Genomic DNA, 19866 nt, shown 5'->3' with positions numbered 1-19866 from the left:
ATTTTGCTAGTATTTCATGGGCCATTATTGATGCTTATTACTTTAATGAGGCTTGGAAGTTGTGCAGTTTTACTGTAGAGCACTCAATTATTCTTAAATATTTTAAAAACAATAGCTCAATGGTTTAGGTATCTGGCTGTGAAGCCAGAAGTTGGGTGTTCAATTGCCCACTGCGCCTCCTGACAAAAGAGCTAGCCTGTGTAGCCTTGGGCAAGCTGCGCAGTGCCAGGGCGCCCCCAGAAGAAGGGAATAGTAAACAACTTCTGAGTATTCTCTATCTGGGAAACCCAGGAAAGGGTTGTCATAAGTTGGAATCAACTTGATGGCACACTTTTATTATTATTATTATTATTATTATTATTATTATTATTATTATTATTATTATTATTATTATTATTATTATTATTATTATTATTATTATTATTATTATTATTATTATTATAACAGCAGATACAAGTTTTAACCAAAACCCTAAGTATGTGTTAAATATCTGCTGTAATATTGCCATGTTTTGTAGCTCTGATAGTGTTATTTCTGATTGATTTTACCTAGTCTTAAAATTACTGAAGTTTCGGAATGTGATGCACAAAGTGGTTCTGCATGGTTTATGGTTTATTTTCTGTTTCCATTAACTGACGTGAGATAAAGATAGATAGTTTTCAACATTATAGATGTCTTTTTCCTTAGCATTTTCTTGTTGCACTTCCGCTTTTGGGGTGAGTGAAACTGTAAAAAAAATTAATAATGATTCCCAGTATTCAGGCCTGAAGATTAATGTTCTCTTTTGGCCGACGGAAAAGAAGATACACATATTGAAAATGCAGTATGACATTAAACATGGCTATTATTTAAACATGAATCTGTTAAAATGTCTCAGCATGAAATGGGGGTGGGTGGGTGGGTGTAGTTATTCTTAAATGTTTATACCATGGGGAGATTCCTGGTTTTAGACCTTGTGTACCCACACCCTGCCTGCTGATGTTAGTCAGCAAGAGATTAGTTTTGACCACGAATGTGAAATGTGGAAGCAGACTTTGATCCTGAAATCATTTCTTGGTGTCCCGTAGTGCTGTCCTGCCTTTGTGATTGCAATTCCATTTGTTCATCAAGAGAGCCTCGTATGAGCAGGGCATTAGCAAAAGTGACAGGGCGTTCTGGTATGCTCTGGTTTTACATACAACATCCTGCTGTCCTGACAGCTTTTATCAAGCCCCAAATTTGTCAAATATTTTCACCAGGGTGTGATTTAAGTGGCACTTTAAAAGCAGTTGGTAACCCAATCCCCTCCCTGCTGTTGACGTCAGTAACACAGCAGGCATCTGAAGGCTAGGAACCAACTTGAGTTTTTCTGCATACTTCTTGACTGGCCAGCATGGCTCAGTATGAAGCCTTCTATGTGGTTTCCTGCCCCTAAGTTGAAATGATAAGAATGGTGCTTCTGTATTCAGAGCAGGCAAGAAATGGCCATACAAACGTATTTCCTCTTAGCCTTTTGGGGATGATGAGGTGTAGAAAAAAATGGTCTCCACAAACAATATCACTGTGGAGGCCAGTACAGTGATTATTTATTTGAAATATTTTCGCCCTGCCTTTTCTCCTTAGAAAAGGACCCAAGGTGGCTTACAGCATTTAAAGACAATATTTAAGAACAAAACAATGAGTATACAAAGGTGACGTACATCATTAAAAGGCAACATTTAAAGCTAAAAATAGTAAGTATAGAAATATTAAAAAGAAACAAACAAAACACCCCTCTTAGAAATGGGAAACACAAGCAATACTAAAAACACATTATAACAACAACAGAAACAATGTGCCACTCAAATGTCTAGTAGGACCTCTGAGGTCAATTTGTCTTAGCACGAGTTTCTGTGGATGACGGTCTTCTTTCACAGATGAACTTCATGCCTTTGAAGAAAATAGATTATAGTAATCCATAAAAATGTGCACTAAATAAATCTGTTAGTCTCCACAATGCCAGAAGCCTATTCGCTTTTTGTTGTTGATTTCTTCTTTGAATGTTGGGGCTGTGGAGACCAAATAATCAATAAGAAATACTGGAAGCACAGAACTGTAGCATAATACTTTACACACTTAGTATAATTTTCTTTGTGAATTTCTTCTTCTTTTAAGTAAAGGTAAAGGTTCCCCTTGACAATTTTTGTCCAGTCGTGTCCGACTCTAGGGGGCGGCGCTCATCCCGCTCTTCAAGCCATAGAGCCAGCGTTTGTCCGAAGACAATCTTTCCGTGGTCACATGGCCAGTGTGATTTAGACACGGAACGCTGTTTACCTTCCCACCGAGATGGTACCTATTTATCTACTCGCATTTGCATGGTTTCGAACCGCTAGGTTGGCGGGAGCTGGGACAAGCAACGGGCGCTCACTCCGTCGCGTGGATTCGATCTTACGACTGCTTGGTCTTCTGACCCTGCAGCACAGGCTTCTGCGGTTTAGCCCACAGCGCCACCACGTCCCCTACAGCGCCACCACGTCCCCTCTTCTTCTTTTGGACCACACCAATATCAAAGTTCGCTTTTCTACTACCTTTTTCTAAGTTTGTCTTTCTCAAATTTAAACCACTTAGTTTTCAAATACATGATAAAGAAATATCCATAGTAAAGAAATAAAAGTATTAAGATCTGGTTTTGATATAATTAAAACCTGATGAAATTGGATTCTAAATCCCTTTTATAACTATTAGGCTTTGTAATTAGTTCAAGCTGTAAACAATGGTTGCAATGTAGAATTGTGCCAAAAGACTGACATGAAAGACAGAGTTAAATGATTAAATGTAGTTCTTTGGTTTGTTACAATCTCCCTCCTGAGATTCGCGCGGCCCCTACCCTGGGTACATTTAAAACTCAACTAAAAACATGGCTCTATGTTAAGGCCTTCCCTCCTGCCAGCATTTAATCTAATTTAATTTATCTGACTTTCCTTATCTATCTATCATTTATGATTTATGCTATGTTTTGTTAATTGATATTTTCAATTTATGTTATTATAATTGTATATATGTTGTTGTTAGCCGCTCAGAGTGGTATAGACTTATCAGATGGGCGGGATATAAGTCAAATAAATAAATAAATAAATAAATAAATAAATAAATAAATAAATAAATAAATAAATAAATTATACTCACTCAACTTGGGGGAGGGACATATGATTGTGATTTTTAACTGTCTTCTATAGCAAAATTACCAGAATCATGCCTCTTAAAAATAGAATTTGTGAGATTTATGCCCAATATTTGATAACAGTCCTATTTTGCATAGAAATCAAGCATGAGCTAAATACATGCTTTTAGGGGTGTTTTTTTTCAATTATGGAAGGTATTGTTAATTATATTAATGTCTTATTAATAATTATTATTTCAAAGACTCACCCCTTCCCACTATTCAAACATTTTTTTACCCCCATATTATATCCAATCCTGCCCCAACCAGCATTGTGTCTCTTTTTAGCTATTCATTGGTTTCACTTTGTCCATGGGGAAATTTTTCCAAAGCTTTTTGTTCACATGTGTTTTGAGATTAGATATCTTGGAAACAATTAGCACATTTAACACAATCAATTTCCCAAACAAATTATGAAGTGATCAGATATGCAAATGACAATAAATTCCAAGTGCTACAAGCTTAGTGCACCATAATGCATACTAATTTGCTTGGAAACTTACTCAAAAGTCTGTTGTATTCAAATGTCTGACTTTCTGCTTCGAGATGCAATGGGAAACATTTGTCAAAAAGTTGATTGAATTTTGGTGACATATGTATATGCGTCTGTGTGTGTGTGTGTGTGTGTGTGAGAGAGAGAGAGAGAGAGAGAGAGAGAGTTGTTGCCTTTTACTTATTTCTGTACAGTTCAAAGTGAAAAAAAAACCCCACAGTTTAATAAAAAAAAAAGAGACATGCTCAGAAGCACACATTTTGGGTTATAAATGACATTCAAAGGGTTTAAAAGATACTTAGAATATGTATTTGCGAAGGCTTTCACGGCCGGGATCTAATGGTTGTTGTGGGTTTTTCGGGCTCTTTGGCCATGTTCTGAAGGTTGTGCTTCCTAACGTTTCGCCAGTCTCTGTGGCCGGCATCTCCAGAGGACAGCACTTTGTGCTCTCCTCTGTGCTGTCCTCTGAAGATGCCGGCCACAGAGACTGGCAAGACGTTAGGAAGCACAACCTCCAGAACACGGCCAAAGAGCCCGAAAAACCCACAACAACCAATACTTAGAATAACTTGACAATCAGAATCTGAAATAAAAACTGATATTGGACTACGTAATGCACAATTGTTAAGTGAGCTAATAGGTCATTTGTGGAAATTTTGGTTTGATAAGTTGACTGGATAGCTCCGTGGTTTAGATATATGGCTGAAGGAGCCAGAGGTTGGAAGTTCAGTTCCCCACTGTGCCTCCTGTGAATAGAGCCAGCCTGTGTGACCATGGGCAAGTTGGTTCATGCCCGTATTCTATACATGGAAAACCCTGAAAAGGATTGCCATAAGTCAGAATTGCTGTGATGGCACATGATTATTATTAAAGTGATTTTACAATAATCCAGTCTACTAATAATTAAAACTCTCATATAGCACTTAGTAAGGATAGTGTTGGAAAGACTGCATTTTAAATGCTCCCAAGCTATTTTATGCACTATAAATTTTACATCTCATTAAAATGTCACCCTGGAAGTCATTGTTGGTTCTTTGTGCAACTTGAGGGTTTTTTTCCCTCTGAAGTGAAATGATACTCCTGTTAATTGTTTTCCAGATAAATCTCAAAACAATGAAAACATCACCAAAACAATGAAAATTAAAAAGAAATGATTTTTTTAAATAAATGTCAGATGCCTGTTGTAGACCTTGCATTCTACGTAAGCACATATTTGCAGCAAAGAAACACTCTAAGAGCTCTTCTTAAGTTTGAGCATCCCCTGTGGATGATCACGGAACAAAGGAAGGCTAATTGCCTTAGAGAGAGAACAAAGGAGTCAACAGCGGATGTCTGAGCCAGTAGAGCCTACTGACAATGCCCTGAGAGCTCTTTTATTTACTTAGTATGTTATGAGAGAGACAGAAAGGATACCTACGATTAGTTACCTAATCATAATTAGGATTGGCTAAAAGTACCATTTGATCTTACGCTCTACCTCTAAGCAAAAGGGGAGAATAAGTGTAGTGTATGCACACCATTGGAACAGAATGCAGCTACAACCCTTAAACAGAAGTTTCCCACAATCCCCAGCAAAATTCAAACAATTCCATTGCTAAAGGAAAGGAAAATATTTTGGAAGTTTCTGGGTGAGACTGTCCCTGTATAGCAGTGTATCTTCTGAGTCAACAAAAAAAATACCAGTTATGCTATACAAAAATTCCAGTTGTAGCAAAATGATTTGGGACCACTTAAACTGTAACAGGTGTTCATTCATAAGTATCTACTCCTAAGTAAGTACCTTCACTGAGGCTTACTCCCAGCTGGGCAAGTATGGAATTTTGAGTTTGCAACTTCAATCAGTTTCATCTTAAAGCTTTGTTTCAGGAGGCTTTCCCCCTCCCTTTTTTGTGAACACTGTGAAGACTACTAGTATACAGTATTTGCTGAGGTTAACATTTCACAGTTGCAAGAATTTGGAAGTACACATATTTTGAGGATTCGTAATTTGGTTGGGTTTGTTCAGTTTCCAAAATGAAGAAAATAAAAGAGGCCGAATCTATCTAGGATTACAGAATATACTTTGTCTGGTTTTCATTTTAATGTGAACTCAATTCATATTTCCTGAACCAATATAGAAATGACATGCTGTTATACCAGACATAATGTTCTCATTTTTTGAGGCAGTTCTTCAGGCTAAATATGTGTAAAATAATGTGTAGATGAAGAAAAAATGTGTAGAAAATGTGTAAGTAAAAATCTCATATATTGCATGAACTATATTGAGGGAGATGATTATAAAATATTTTATTTATTTATTTATTTATTTAATTTATATGCCGCCCACTCTACCCATTTTAGACAACACTGAGAATAGATTTACAGCATATTTGGAGAAAAGTGCTCACAAATTCTACAAGTTTTCACACAAGCTTCTAAAAAATACTGAAGGAAAAGGACATAATGAAACCACCACAGGGGGTGGGGAATGAAAGAAGTGTGAGGAACCAAAATCATGCCACTGAAAATTGCTGATTGTGCAGAAATAACCCAATGCTGCCATCTTTGGTGAGAATTACACAGAGTACATAGTTATTCAGTTGTATGAAACTACTAGGAATGGAGCAAATCTCAGCTGTGTTTGCATTGGGGAAATTGTGTCAAGGTGTTAAGGGCTCCAGACACTAATTTGAATGAAGCATGAAATTACTGAAACTGCATGTTTTCTGAAGGAAAGGAAAGACTAAACCGGTAGATATGTGGGACTACTGCCCAATAATTCCCACAGGTGTGTTTTCTGCCATTTAGCTCTTAGAACTAGATGTGGATTTGAAGTGGATTTCTCTTATGGTCAGGAGGCTTATTATCTAAGTAAGGAAACAAACACTAGGAGAGACACAGTATTTGGATAATAATCATGAAAAATGAAAGCTCTATCATAATACATTAAAGGATCCAGGATATTCATGCATTAATGTGTTCATTTTGTTTCAGATATGTAATTTACCTAATTTCCAAAGAGACCCATTGCATTTTTTAAAAAGTATACATTTTAAATACAAAACAGAGCTTTTAAAGAATTATGTCTGCTATTTTCAAATCGTATCTCCAATCTGTTGGCATGTTCATTTTGTTAGTATAGCAGTGGTTTGTAACATACATATAAGTATTTTCAGGAAGAGAGCTAAATCAGTTGATGGGTTAGTAAATATTTTGCAGTGATAGTTTTGAAAAAAATACATTGAGTTTTACTAAAAGTTTAAATAATTTTGTACCTGATTTCTGTTAGTATTTGGTAAGAAGAAAACTATTAGGACAGAAGCAACTTTATACCAGTTATGAATAAAAAGCTAAAGTTTCAATTTCTCTTCCTTCTCGTATTCAGTCTTAGAAATGTCAGTTTTTGTCATGCTGATTTTGCTACGTATATTTCCCCAAATGATACATGAGTAAGTAGTGGTTATGGATTGTAAGATTATTTTTTCTCAGATGATATATTTATGCGAGCTAGATTTATGATTGGCTTGGATAGGTGGTTTGCGCTTGCTGTGTAATACTGGAATGTATTCTACAAAAAAACAGCTGCATCATGGCTAAGTTTGCCCTAGTTTATCATATACAACAGACGCTCAGGCACAGTAAACTTTTCTAAGAAGGGGTAAAAGAACTGGAAAAATTCATAGTGCCTTTTACTCAGCTTATTTCTTCCTTTTCTGTTTTAGAAAATCTGTTTTAGGGGTTTTAAAAAAATCATTTTTATACCATACATGAAGGATATGGGATACTCAGAGTGGTGCAGTGGATAGAGTGAGGGATTAGGTCTCAGAAGGTCTGGGTTCAAATTGCTCCTCAGCCATGGAAGTTGAGCCATGGAACGTGGAACTATTCCTTAAGCATCTCACTTACCTTGAAAGCCATATTAGGGTCTCTAGAACTTGGTTCCGACTTGATGGCACACAGCATGAAGGATATATGATATTAGCCAAAATCCTTGTAATTTATACTTACATGTGTAGAAGACAAATGGCATAAACAGCCCTTGCATGGATTTCTCATTGCAATCCAAACAGGTAGCTTGGTGCATGCATGCAAGTAAGGACTTGTTGATCAGAGGCAATTCACCATGGTGAGGTGTGCCATCATCCTTCTGCTGCTGTAACCACATAACAGGATTTTGGCTATAATTCTAGTCTTTATTTGTTTGTTTTAACTATAATGTAATCTGGAGATGGATACCACCAGGAGATAAAAAATATTAAACTTCCAGTTAAAACCACATAAACTTAAACAACAATATAATAAAAGTGAAAGGGATGCAGTTTGAAAAAGCAATTATCTTTTCGCTGAATAATGTAGTTCTGAATTAGTTATAAGTCCTTGTTTGTCGCACCCTTGCACATGAAAATTAGGAACTTCAAGATTCTTTTCCTCACCAGTCAAGGTAGCAAGGAGTTTCTGGCACTATGAGAATGGCAAGAATGGTGGCGGAAATTATCTTCTGCACAAAAATGCCCATTGCCCACTAAAGCATAAATTGTGCAGTTGTGTGGATTGCCCCAAACCAGAAATGCTAGTGTTAACTGGGGCCAGTTTGATAAAGCACATGACTCCACTGTTGCAACCAGTTTACTGCTACTAATCTGTTTCTTTGCGGCCCCTAACCTTGAAAGTCCTGTAACACTTCAGTCCAGGTGATTTAAAAGAACCTTCCTGGATTTTGGGATCTATGTGGAAGGCCCAGCTCTTTATCCTGCCAGAAGCACATATGGTTCATCAGGAGAGAGGGCTTTCTCTCTGGCTACTCCCAGGCTCTGGTGAGGTCAGTTCACTCTCCATCTTTACATAAAGAGGTAGATACATTTTTATTCTGAAAAATCTTTGACATCTAAGTTAATTGAGCTCATTTTGAAACACTGCTAATTCTTTTCTAGTAATCTGTTTTACTTTTCTTTTAGTCTGGCATTATGTTTTAATTATATCTCTGTTTTCACATTGACTTTTTATCACTAGTTACCCTGTATCCTCTTTTTAATAGAGTTTGATAAGTTTAATAAAAAGAATAAACTCCTTCCTATATTTTGTATGGAGCTTCATTCAAAACATTTAGTATGTTTATGTAATAATACAGTAACTGCTTTTCGAGGAACATGTGGACATTCCCGTTGTTTAAATGTGTTTGCTCTTCTAATCTTTATCACTCTAAGCCAAGGGTGGGCAATTAATTTCTATAGGGGGCCACATGAAAAATCTGAACTGTGTTAGGGAGTTAACTATGTGAGCATTGTAATTTGTTCACTGCAGGGGGGGGAGAAGAAAACCCCCGACACCGAGCTAACTCACCTGTCCTCTGTTCCCCCGTGGCCTTCCTCTCCGACTGTCTTCTATCCCGCACAGGCGACGTGATGCGTCATCACATTGCCTGCGCAAGGTTCGCTTCCGGCCTCTTGAGCCACAGGCTCCGCAGCCTGAGGCTCAAGAGTAACAGTCAAAACTCGCAAGATCCCAATGTTGGATCTCGCTAGTTTTGCTTACTGCCGTGCTGGGTGACCAGAGCCAGAGCTCCAGCTCACTCAGCGGCAACGGGCGGGCCGGACAGGAGCGGCAACGGGCAAGCCAGACTGGAGCGATGACCGGTGGGCCGGACAGGAGCGGCTCGCAAGCCGTATGTGCCCCTCGGGCTGCATTTTGCCCAGGTCTGTTCTAGGCCTTATGTACTTAGAACAGTCCTGTTATGTTCAGTGGGAGTTGCTACCAGGTACAAATGTAGAGCAGGAATATTGAACCCGTGGCCTTACAGATGTTGCTGGACTGTAGCTCCAGTGACCCCTTACCATTATCTATGCTGACTAACTAAGGCTGTGACTGAATTGATCCAATTTGGCAGTGCTGTGATTTGATTCACAGCCTGTATTATAGTTGGATTCACTGTCCGTGATCACACAGGGCTGCAGACTGATTTGGGAGTTCAGTGAGCACACTTGATGCAATGTGATTCACATTTCAGCCCAAAGAACCTTTCTTTCCTGGTCCTATCTCTGCCAATCCTTTTTTAGTTCACTCTCAAGCCTCTTGGTTTTTAAATGGTTCTGCAGTGTTCCAGAAAAGGTGGTGGCATTTTAAAGTTCTTCTGAACATCTACAGAAATACCACATATTTTTATTTTATCTGGGTTGTTTCTGTTTTGTTTGTATTGTTTTTTTTTCTCATCTGGAGATGATTTAGCTCTAAATTAATATATCAGTCATAGTGATCAGGTAATTTAGCACTAATCTCATTTGTGTAATTTTTTTAAAAAATGGAAGAAGATGGGATGGGGAAGACTGTAGGGTGGGTGTGTTCATGTAGCCCTGAACATCACACCCTGACTGCCTATGTCATCAAAACATCATCCATAGATGTGCTCCCATCTTTATAAGAATAAAGGAAGTGGTCACAAGGGAAAATGTCTGTTCAACTTGTTCCAGCCTGAAAAAAATAGAAGCCACCACCACCAGCAGCAGCAGGAAAGAAGGAAAAAAAAACACATTATGGCAAAAAGGGCCAGACTGATTCGAATTGGCCTTTGTGTCATGTGATCAGAAAAAAATATTCAAGTCTACCCATATTATAACTACAGCAGAACCCAGGGTATTTGATCATGTAGTCACAACCATAAAAATAATGGAAATTGCTGTCCATGTTTGGAGATCCACATAGCTTTGGGTTATAGACACACATGGGGCTAAGCTACAGTCCTATGCATGCTTGTCTAGAAGTCTAATTGAAGTAAAAGAATTTATTTCCCAGTAGACTCGCATAGGATTGCACTGTTATTGTTTCAAAGGGCTTATTGTCTGAAAACTAGTGGGACTGAAGATTAAGACATAAAGTTAAATTCATAGGAATGTGTGGGTTTGATTCAGTCATGCAGTTAATGCATCACTATGTTTTTGAGTTGATTCTTCCTCACTAGTCCCTGTGTTTGTAGTTAAGGGATGATCCCTCATTAGCTCCAGGGTGGAATGCATGAGAACTCCAAGGGGTTATATTACAACATTGACAGCTGTTACAAGACTCTAATACAAAGCAATTGTAGGAAGCCATGTACAATATATTTTTTATAATTGATAAAATGTTCTTAAAGTTTGGGTTGTCTTGAAAGGTCAGTGTAACTTGCTGGAGCATCTTCATTTTCACTCTTGCCTGGCTATCAGACATTTAATAAGGATTCATTGACTGGTCTCAGGAACATTTTCAGTGTATTCATGGGATTTGTGGTATGAAAAAGAGAGAAAGAGAAGAAAGTGAGATAGAGAAATTGTGATAATTGAAGGGGATTTTCTAGCAACAGTTTGGGTCGGGGACTTACATTTTTTATTTGTTTAGCACTCCAAGACAACAGCACAGTCAGCAGCAGCTTTCTAGTAAACATTTTCTCCCTATGTTTTAAGCAAAAAGACAACTATTTCTTTCCCACATCAGCTGTAATATCTGAAAAGGGATGTCACTGCAAAATACACGACACTACCGTTTTTTTTTTGTTCTTTTGTTTGTTTGATAGCTGTCGTGGATTAATGTAGTACAGTAAAATAAAAAAAGTGGAATAACTCATCAGACGATTACAGTGATGGTTTAGGAAAAATTAGATGGTCTAGAATATGTTTGCAGTTTCATTGATAAATGCTAATATGCACCAGCTGTTCTGCCAGTCAGTTGACCTGGAGCTGTGATAAAAATGGAAAACCTCTCTGAATAAAAGTACAGATCCTTTAAAAGCCATTGAGGCGAAGTGTCTTTCTGACATACATGGATGGGTTCAGTGGTCACCAATGTAAGGGTTAAAGTTTGATGTGTTCACTTAGAGCAGCTGTTCTTTCAAAAGAAGTTTTTCTCTCTTAAGAAAGGAGGGAAAATATGGTGAACCTGAGTGTGAATGAAAGAGGCTAATCTCATCAATATTGAACCCCCCTATAGCTCTTTCTGGTTTTTTTATCTTCTCGTTATGACTAACCATGGTATCCCTTCTGCCATGTTTCTTGTGAGATTGTGCAGACATAGGCAGAGATGTAAATCCTGATTTCTTTTGTTATTATGTGGAATAATGAGTTAATATGGGAATTTTTGTCCTCTCCACAAGATATTGAGCTTTTTGTTTTCATTTTTGACAGTCTTGGAGAGATTATTTTCAAGACTGATGTTTTTACATTTCTGTAAATGTGCAAAATTTAAAACTGTGGCAATTCCTACCTTGTATATACAGTATAGCAGTAGTGAATTAGTAGCACTGGACTGGTTTTTTTGTTTTTAAATCTTTGTTATCTGTCAGTGTCTCTTTTTGTGTTTGTTCTGGGTGTACATGTGTGCTTCACAAATGGTAAAAGCACTCATTTTTCTTGGAACATTTTTGCACAAATTGTGGAAAACATGGAGGCAGAAATGGCTCCATCTTCAGGTGAGATCTCACATATGGGTGGGCTGTTAAAACAGGCTGTCTTGCCCAACTGAAACTGAGGCAATGGTGAAAATTCTTCGGTTACATAGGCCAGGGAACATATTGTTACAAACTTTGCAGGCTGGTCTGGTAGCTTAGCCAAGCAGACACTCTCCAGAGAAGACAGTAATCCAGTTTTGGAAAATAACAGATGCTTTGGTAATCCTGCTAGGACAAAACACAGGCCTCTTCCTCCAAACTCTTTTGGTAGGTTTCCTCCAGGAAGTGCTTTGGTCCCAATTCACCACCCACAAACCTTCTCTGGATTCCAGAACAGTCCCTGACCTCCAGGGCTCACCTCTCCTGCTAGGGGCTTCTATTAAAAATACATAAGCAAGGCATTGATTTTATGTTACAGTGTTTTTTGACAGAGCCTGTCAAAGTGATTGCAAAAATGGGACAGGCAGAGATGAATACATATCTTCCCTACCAATTGCTTACCTTTTCATATGTAAGACAGGCACTACAGGTGTCATGAATGCTAAGTCTATGGAGTGTGGGGAACCCAGAAAATAGAGACTGTGGCAGTGGCATGTCAACATCATACATTTGAAATGAGTACATGTGGTGGAAACATAAATCGAGGTATAATCATATAGGTCAAGTTTTCTGGCTGAATCTATAAAACAATCTGAATCTCTGGTTTTAAGGATAACGTACATATATTCACAACCCCCCTTTTCTGCCTTTTCACTCTACAATGTTTTAACCTAGTGGGAAAATGTGTTACCTGATGTTTTAGTTTGTGCAATGTTGTGTTGTTTAAAAAGAGTAAATATAATGACATGTGGAAGCTACCTATAATTGAGCAATGTAGGATGATGTTCACTGGAAGAACAGATCCTGAAGCTGAGGCTCCAGTACTTTGGCCATCTCATGAGAAGAGAAGACTCCTTGGAAAAGACCCTGATGTTGGGAAAGTGTGAAGGCAAGAGGAGAAGGGGACGACAGAGGATGGGATGGCTGGACAGTGTCTGCAAAGCAACCAACATGAAATTGACAGAACTCCGGGAGGCAGTGGAAGATAGGAGGGCCTGGCGTGCTCTGGTCCATGGGGTCACAAAGAGTCGGACACGACTAAACGACTAAATGATGATGAGGATGATGATGTTGGTCCCAACACATCACCTTACAACCATTCACTCGTGGAGGCTTCTGCATATTAATGTATGCATTTTTCTGAAAACAGCCTTCCAAAACTCTGAGTTTTCTGTGCCAGTGCTTTAGGGTTTTGGTTTCTTTGTTTGCTTACTTTGTATATGTTCTTAAAATAAAGGGGTGTAGTTAAGTAGTTTTTGATGTGTCTTTCCACTTTCCCTTTAAAAACATTCTTCAAAAATAAGAAAAAAAATCCAGTTTTCTAAGTACATTTATACTTTTACATTTTAAGCTGATTTTTGGGGACGCCTCTGTGCCAAAAGGTCTTTGACAAATGTGCAAGAATCCTATTCGTGCTTGCACAAGATACATGTAACTTGCTGGGGCTAAATGTGGCTCATGAATAAGGTGCTAGGGCCATCTCTGTTCTGTTGTTGGATGCATGACAAGGCCCATGACCAAGACATGCACTAGAATATTTGCAGTTAGCTGTAGCAGGTTCTGCAAATAGTTAGCATAAGCTAGAAGCAACTTAATGGAAGATAATAACATGTTTATTTCAGCTTTTAGAATTAGAGTTTTCAGATCTATGTGAGTTTAGGATTGAAGTTTATCAGAAAGCGAGAGAATTTGTTACATATGTTGCCATACAGAAAATGGGCATAAAATGTGTGTGCCATTTTATGCCCACTTCTGTTTGCATGAAAATACATTAATCAAGTCTTTGTAATCAGCTACATTGCGAGTTTAGACAATAGTCTGAAAAAAGGTCGGCATGACCGTGTTTAGATTGCCGCCTTAATACCAGGAATGTCCGACTTCCAAATTCTTTCATAATTAGGGATTACTGCATAGAACATCCGTCATCCATCTGTCAGGAAACCTGCCATCTTACTTTAAAAATTATTGCAAACTCTTGATAGCACAATCAAAGTAAAAAAGAAATGTCAGACTAAAATGAACATAATATGTACTTTTATTTTTGGTGAAATACAAATACTGCAGAACAGTACAATATAGTCCCACCTCAATTGAAATTCTGTACTGTTTTTCTATAGGGTTTTCATCTATCACCTGCTGAAGAAACAAGTTTCCATTATCTGTTATAACAATTCATTTCATTTTTCCATTTCATATGGCTCATTAACAGCATACACTTCTTGCTAATTAAATTAGGTTCAAAAGGCTGTTTAAAGTTCTCCTCTCACTCTTTTTTTGATAGGTAGTGCAGGGGGCCTACCTAGAGTGCAGTTATGTAGAAGAGGACTGGGGATAAATCATCCAGAGCTATTGTGACAGTGGTTTCTTTTCAGGTTTCTCATTTGGACTGAGATTTGGAGAGTGGCCTTGTTCTTTCTCAACTCTTCTCATAAAAAAGCTAAAGGTTCCCCTTGACATTTTTAGTCCAGTCATGTCTGACTCTAGGGGGCAGTGCTCATCCTGTTTTTCAAGCCGTAGAGGCAGCGTTGGTCCAAAGACAGTTTCTTTTGTCATGTGGCCAGCGTGATTAAGGAACGCCGTTTTACCTTCCCACTGAGATGGTACCTATTTATCTACTCGCATTTACATGCTTTTGAACTGCTAGGTTGGCGAGGAGCTGGGACAAAGTGACAGGAGTTCACTCTGTCATGTGGATTTGATCTTACCTATTACATTATATAGAGGGCTGAGCTGTATGCTGTGATCAGGGCTGGACTGATATATTGCTTCTGTTTCTTCAGCATTCCATTTATGAAAATCTAAAGTCCTTTTTGTTCTACTAATGAAGAGATCTATGATATATTTCTCAGAAAACTCCCAATGGCCATGCTGGTTGGAGGATTATGGGAATTATGCAATAATAACAAGAGCAACAACATTTCAAGATTCTGCTTAACAGCAGCATTTCCAAATTTTCTGACTTTTGTAAGTTCAATTCAATAAACAGACTAAATAAATTTCTCACCACTGGGATCAGCCAAATTCAATAGGTGCACCAGCATGAAGACAACGTGCTCTTTCTGCTTGCAGCATTGAGACAACCATTTTAATTCAGCACAAGAAATTTAGTTGAAGAGATTGAGATTTAGATCTGTACTTTAAAGAGCTAAGTATTCAAAAGTGTTTTCTCAGTTTTGCTTTCTTCTACATTCATTTTTAAAAAGTCTTATTATTTTCTCTGTCTTGTTTCTGGATAGAAGTGATTTCTTAACAAATCCTTGTAACTTTTTATGAGAAACCAAACTGGATGGATTTTTTTTTTTACACACGCATAGTTATTATTTGGCCATAATCCAATTAAATATTTATGCTGGTGTTACGTTCAACAGCATAAATTTGGTGGTGAATTCTTGCGAGCTAAACAAGTTAATGTTTGCATTTCTTGTTGCACGCCAAGTCACATGGTTGGTTTATAACAGAAACTGTAAATGCCAATTTAGCTAGCAGTAATTTACCACTTGGTTATGCACCGCGGGAGTTACACTGAGAGGTGTAGGTAACAGGGTTGTGGTTGTTAAATGTAACATGTAGCCCCGTGGTTCTTAACCTTTGTTACTTGGATGCTTTTGAACTGCAAATCTCAGAAACCCCAGTCAGGACAGCTGGTGGTGAAGGCTTCTGGGAGTTGCAGTCCAAAACTCCTGAGTAACCCAAGGTTAAGAACCAGTGATGTAGCCCACATGAGTTTTTGTATATGTACTTTGCCTCTTCACACTCAACACAGAAAAATAATGTGAAAAGTGCACAGAAGTTGTATTCTGGGTTTGCCAAGCAGCAATACAGAAAACGTTCTTTCTTAAGGTTCTTATAATTTACTTCAAGACTAATTTTAGTTAAACCTGTGTGCAGTTTTAGCCTAGTCGTGTTTCTCAGATACATATGTAATTTTATCTATTGGTTTGTTTTTAATCTGGAGTTTTTAAAGTCATTCAGCAACACAAGAGGGCCCCGTGTATCATGCCTTGTTTCACATGATCCTTGGACTGTTTGTTTAGATATCTCCTTCCGGAAGATTGGAAACATTTTCTCAACATCAGCCTGAGAACAAACTGTGATGCAGGTTACAATTGTTTCTGTTTTGTAAGTGGTAAATTAAGCAATCAAAACTCACATTTAATCAATATAGGATTTACTAATTATTTCCTAACTGTAGACTAGATTTTTCTGGACTTGAAAGAATTCACTGCAGCTCTCAAGGTCAAAAGCTACTCCATTTTGTGTTTTTTTAACTGATGTAGTCCCCATATGTGCAAAAAGCAGTATAGACAAGAGGTGTAATGTCACATAAATTCATGTGCTCTTATTTGTTTGTTTGTTTGTTTGTTTGTTTGTTTGTTTGTTTGTTTGTGTTGGTTTTGTTGAGAAAGAGAAGGATTGTTGACAGTGGAAGATAGGGAGTCTTTATTTTTTGCTTTTAATTTAGCTAGCGTCCAGAGGTTCATTTTAAAGATTCATGGATGAGAGGATTTTTCCCCATGCAAGTAAGCATGTGTTTACCCAATCTGTTTTTAAGAAACTATCTGCCAGTGAGGTGAAACATAACCCTGACATTGATGTGAGGTACCATGAAACTGCTTACTGAGCTGTTTCCCTTTGAATGATTTAAGGCTCATTTCTGAACTGAGTCAACTGAAATTTGGGACTTTAAAGGAAGGTCCTCGACCTTAAAAAAAAAGGGGGGGATGCTTGCAATTTCTCACTCTGTGACCTAAATCAAATTCTTTTTGCCTGCTTGACCTGTTGAATCAGTGGGATTTTGTTAATACAGATTAAGCCCCATTGATTATATTGGTTTACTCAGATTAACATTTGAATTTAGCCCCATTTTCTTGAATGCACGGTATTTCATATAATTTTCACTTTGTACAACTTGAATGAAGGATCCTTCATCAATATTCTGTGGTAACATGAACAGTTTCGATTTTATTATATCGATGCACATACAACTATGAATTGTTGATATTTAAATATTTGGACTGAATCTCATTGAATTTGTTTGGAATTTACAGTGAGTAAGCACAGTCTCGAGCTTAATTTAGAGACTAAGAAATAACATATAGAATGAGAAGTCCAGGTTTCCACTTTCTCAAAGGCTTTCATCATTCCATTGTGTGAGGGCTGGAAACTGGGAAAGAAAGCTTGGAAGATCTTCTTTCTACATGGTCAACGGTGTCCCATTGGGGACTACCACTTAACTATGCTGCAGCTCAAGTCCACCCTTCAGGTTGCCATATGGTTCAGTTGGTTGGGTTTTACTTGGACATTTTGTGAGAGGAGTAATGGTAGTGGGGAAGTCAAGCAGAGCTGGTGTGCTTGAGATGGCAGTGGATTAGGGAGAGAGATTTGGGGAGGAGAGCAGAACTGGGATGCTATGAACTAGACATGGGTTGGATACATCTCTTAGGTTTAAGAAGCCTTGGTATAGTTTACATTATAAATATCCATGAGTTTGTTAAGAGTTGGAACTAGGTAAAACAGTTCTTTCTTGGTTTTCCATTGAGAGATTTGTTATCCTTCAGTGCACCTCTGATGTTAAAACTTAATTCCCAATTATTATTATTAACAAAGCAATCTTGTACACATCAACTGAAATGTAAGACCTATTGTATTCACTGGGCTATATTCCCAACCTAGTAGAAATGCAATACTATATGTGAATATTGTAATGTCTCATTCAGCACAGTGAATTTTACCTATTAACAGAGATAAACTCTGATCCCATTTGTTAGTACTGTATACAATCATAATATAGATGCTTCTTAAAATTCTTAAGAGGTTTGTGTTCTAAAGAGGTTGAGGTTTGCAGGCAACCTGGCAAAACAGATAGACTTCTTAGCTGCACATTGGTTTAAACTTGGGAGATAACATTTTAACTGGGGAAGAGGAAGAAGCCCAAAGTATAGCTAAGACACACTCACATTTTGTTCACTGAATGGGGACCTGCCCGTTTCTTGCTTTGTGGGGAGAATGGGATACTGTGTCTTGTGCTGCTAGTTATTCATAAGATCAAAGCATTCCTTCTGCGCTTTGTTGCTGTTGACATGACTTCTTCACCTCCTGCTGTTATGGACCTTTGGACCCAGTACAAGCTGCTGTTTTTTTCTCAAACACAATGATTCTGGTTGGTATGACATAAGGAATTATGTGAGGGAGGGAGAGAAAGTAACAAGTTTGTTTTTTTCTGATAGCTGCTACTGCTACTGGCAAAGGATTTTGCTTAGGATTGATGTTCACATGTTTGGAACTGATGCTTGGTTTGGAGTGCAAGCTAGAGGTTTATCTCATGAATAAGACAAATGTCTATAGGTTAAAGTCTGTCAGCAGAAAAAGACCATGAAGGAAGGTCTGGTGTTTTCCGCATTGCTGGACTTAATGCACAGTGAAAAGCCACATAATTTGATTTCTGAAAACAACTCTTCCAAGGCTGCACTTGGATTAATGTAAAGCTTCAGCTGTTTTTTTAAAAAAAATATTATAAAGGTGAACACTAGTAGCAATTTCAATGAACAGCTTCCCAAAAGTTGAACATTTGCACAATGATATAGTAATTTAGACTGTTTTAGATAGTGAAAAGGTGTCATGTGCTCTCATGCAAGGTACACTGCATTTTGTACGGATAATGATCCAGGTAATAGGGGTTCTAGCTTATTAACCTTTTGTAACAGGAAAGCAGTTGTATGCAACTAACGCTGAGAGGGGGAAAACATTTGCATAGGATAAATTCTAGTTCTTGCCTTTTAAAAATAAGATTTATTGATTGGTCTTCAATATAATGTTTCATCTGCTCCTGTGGAAGCAATCGTATCAGACTGTATTCCATTTATAATCCAAGAAGGAAATTAATTGGAAATTCAAACAAGTTCCATTTCAGGATAATAAACCTACCCTTGTAGTCTGAAGTAATAGTGGCAAGTCCAATTTAAATATAACATGTGCAGTTATTATGGGGCATATAAGGCAGAAAAATGGAGAAATCACTGCTAAAATGTATACTTTTCTGCCTTATGAAGCCCACAACACTGTTCTGGTATCTAGCAAAGAATGTTTGTGTTTACTTTGATTGTAATTTAAAACACAATACAATTATGTTCTCTGTGGAGATATTTTTGCCTGTTATATCCTGATTAAGATTTGAAATCTTGCATTGAACTCTGTTTAAGAGTAAGTGTTTTAATAGTACTTTTAACAAAAAGTAAACACACACAGATATATAGTGGCACCTATATGGTTAACATATTTATTCTGTGTGATCTTTATTCAATTACAGTCCTCTTCCTCAGATACAAAGGATAAGGTATTTAGACCTCAGTCCTGTATGCACAGTAAACATGCTTCTGTGAATGCGGGTCAAACATGCTTCTGTGAATGCGGGCAGCAGTCACTCATGCACTGGTAACAACCAGACTGGATTACTGCAATGCGCTATACGTGGGGCAGCCTTTGAAGACGGTCCGACGACTGCAACTGGCACAGAACCGGGCTGCGCGGCTGGTAAGTGGTGCCGCCGCACGGACTCATATCACGCCGGTTCTGAAAAATTTACACTGGCTGCCGGTTGCTGCTCGGGCCCAATTCAAAGTGCTTACTTTGACATATAAAGCCCTAAACGGCTTAGGACCTGGTTACCTAAAGGACCGCCTTCTTCCGTATGTGCCTGCCCGTCCTCTA

The 19866-nt window shown here is 38.0% G+C and overlaps 1 protein-coding gene across 5 annotated transcripts in view; it reads left to right on the top strand.

Annotated features, from left to right (window-relative positions):
• EPHA3 (EPH receptor A3) overlaps positions 1–19866 on the top strand; it is a 277193-nt gene that overhangs the window by 113919 nt on the left and 143408 nt on the right. The gene's annotated exons all lie outside the window — the stretch shown is intronic.

Source organism: Pogona vitticeps, chromosome 3 (genome assembly GCF_051106095.1).
Source record: "Pogona vitticeps strain Pit_001003342236 chromosome 3, PviZW2.1, whole genome shotgun sequence".
Classification (NCBI taxonomy): Eukaryota; Metazoa; Chordata; class Lepidosauria; order Squamata; family Agamidae; genus Pogona; species Pogona vitticeps.
This window is presented reverse-complemented; position numbering and strand designations above follow the sequence as displayed.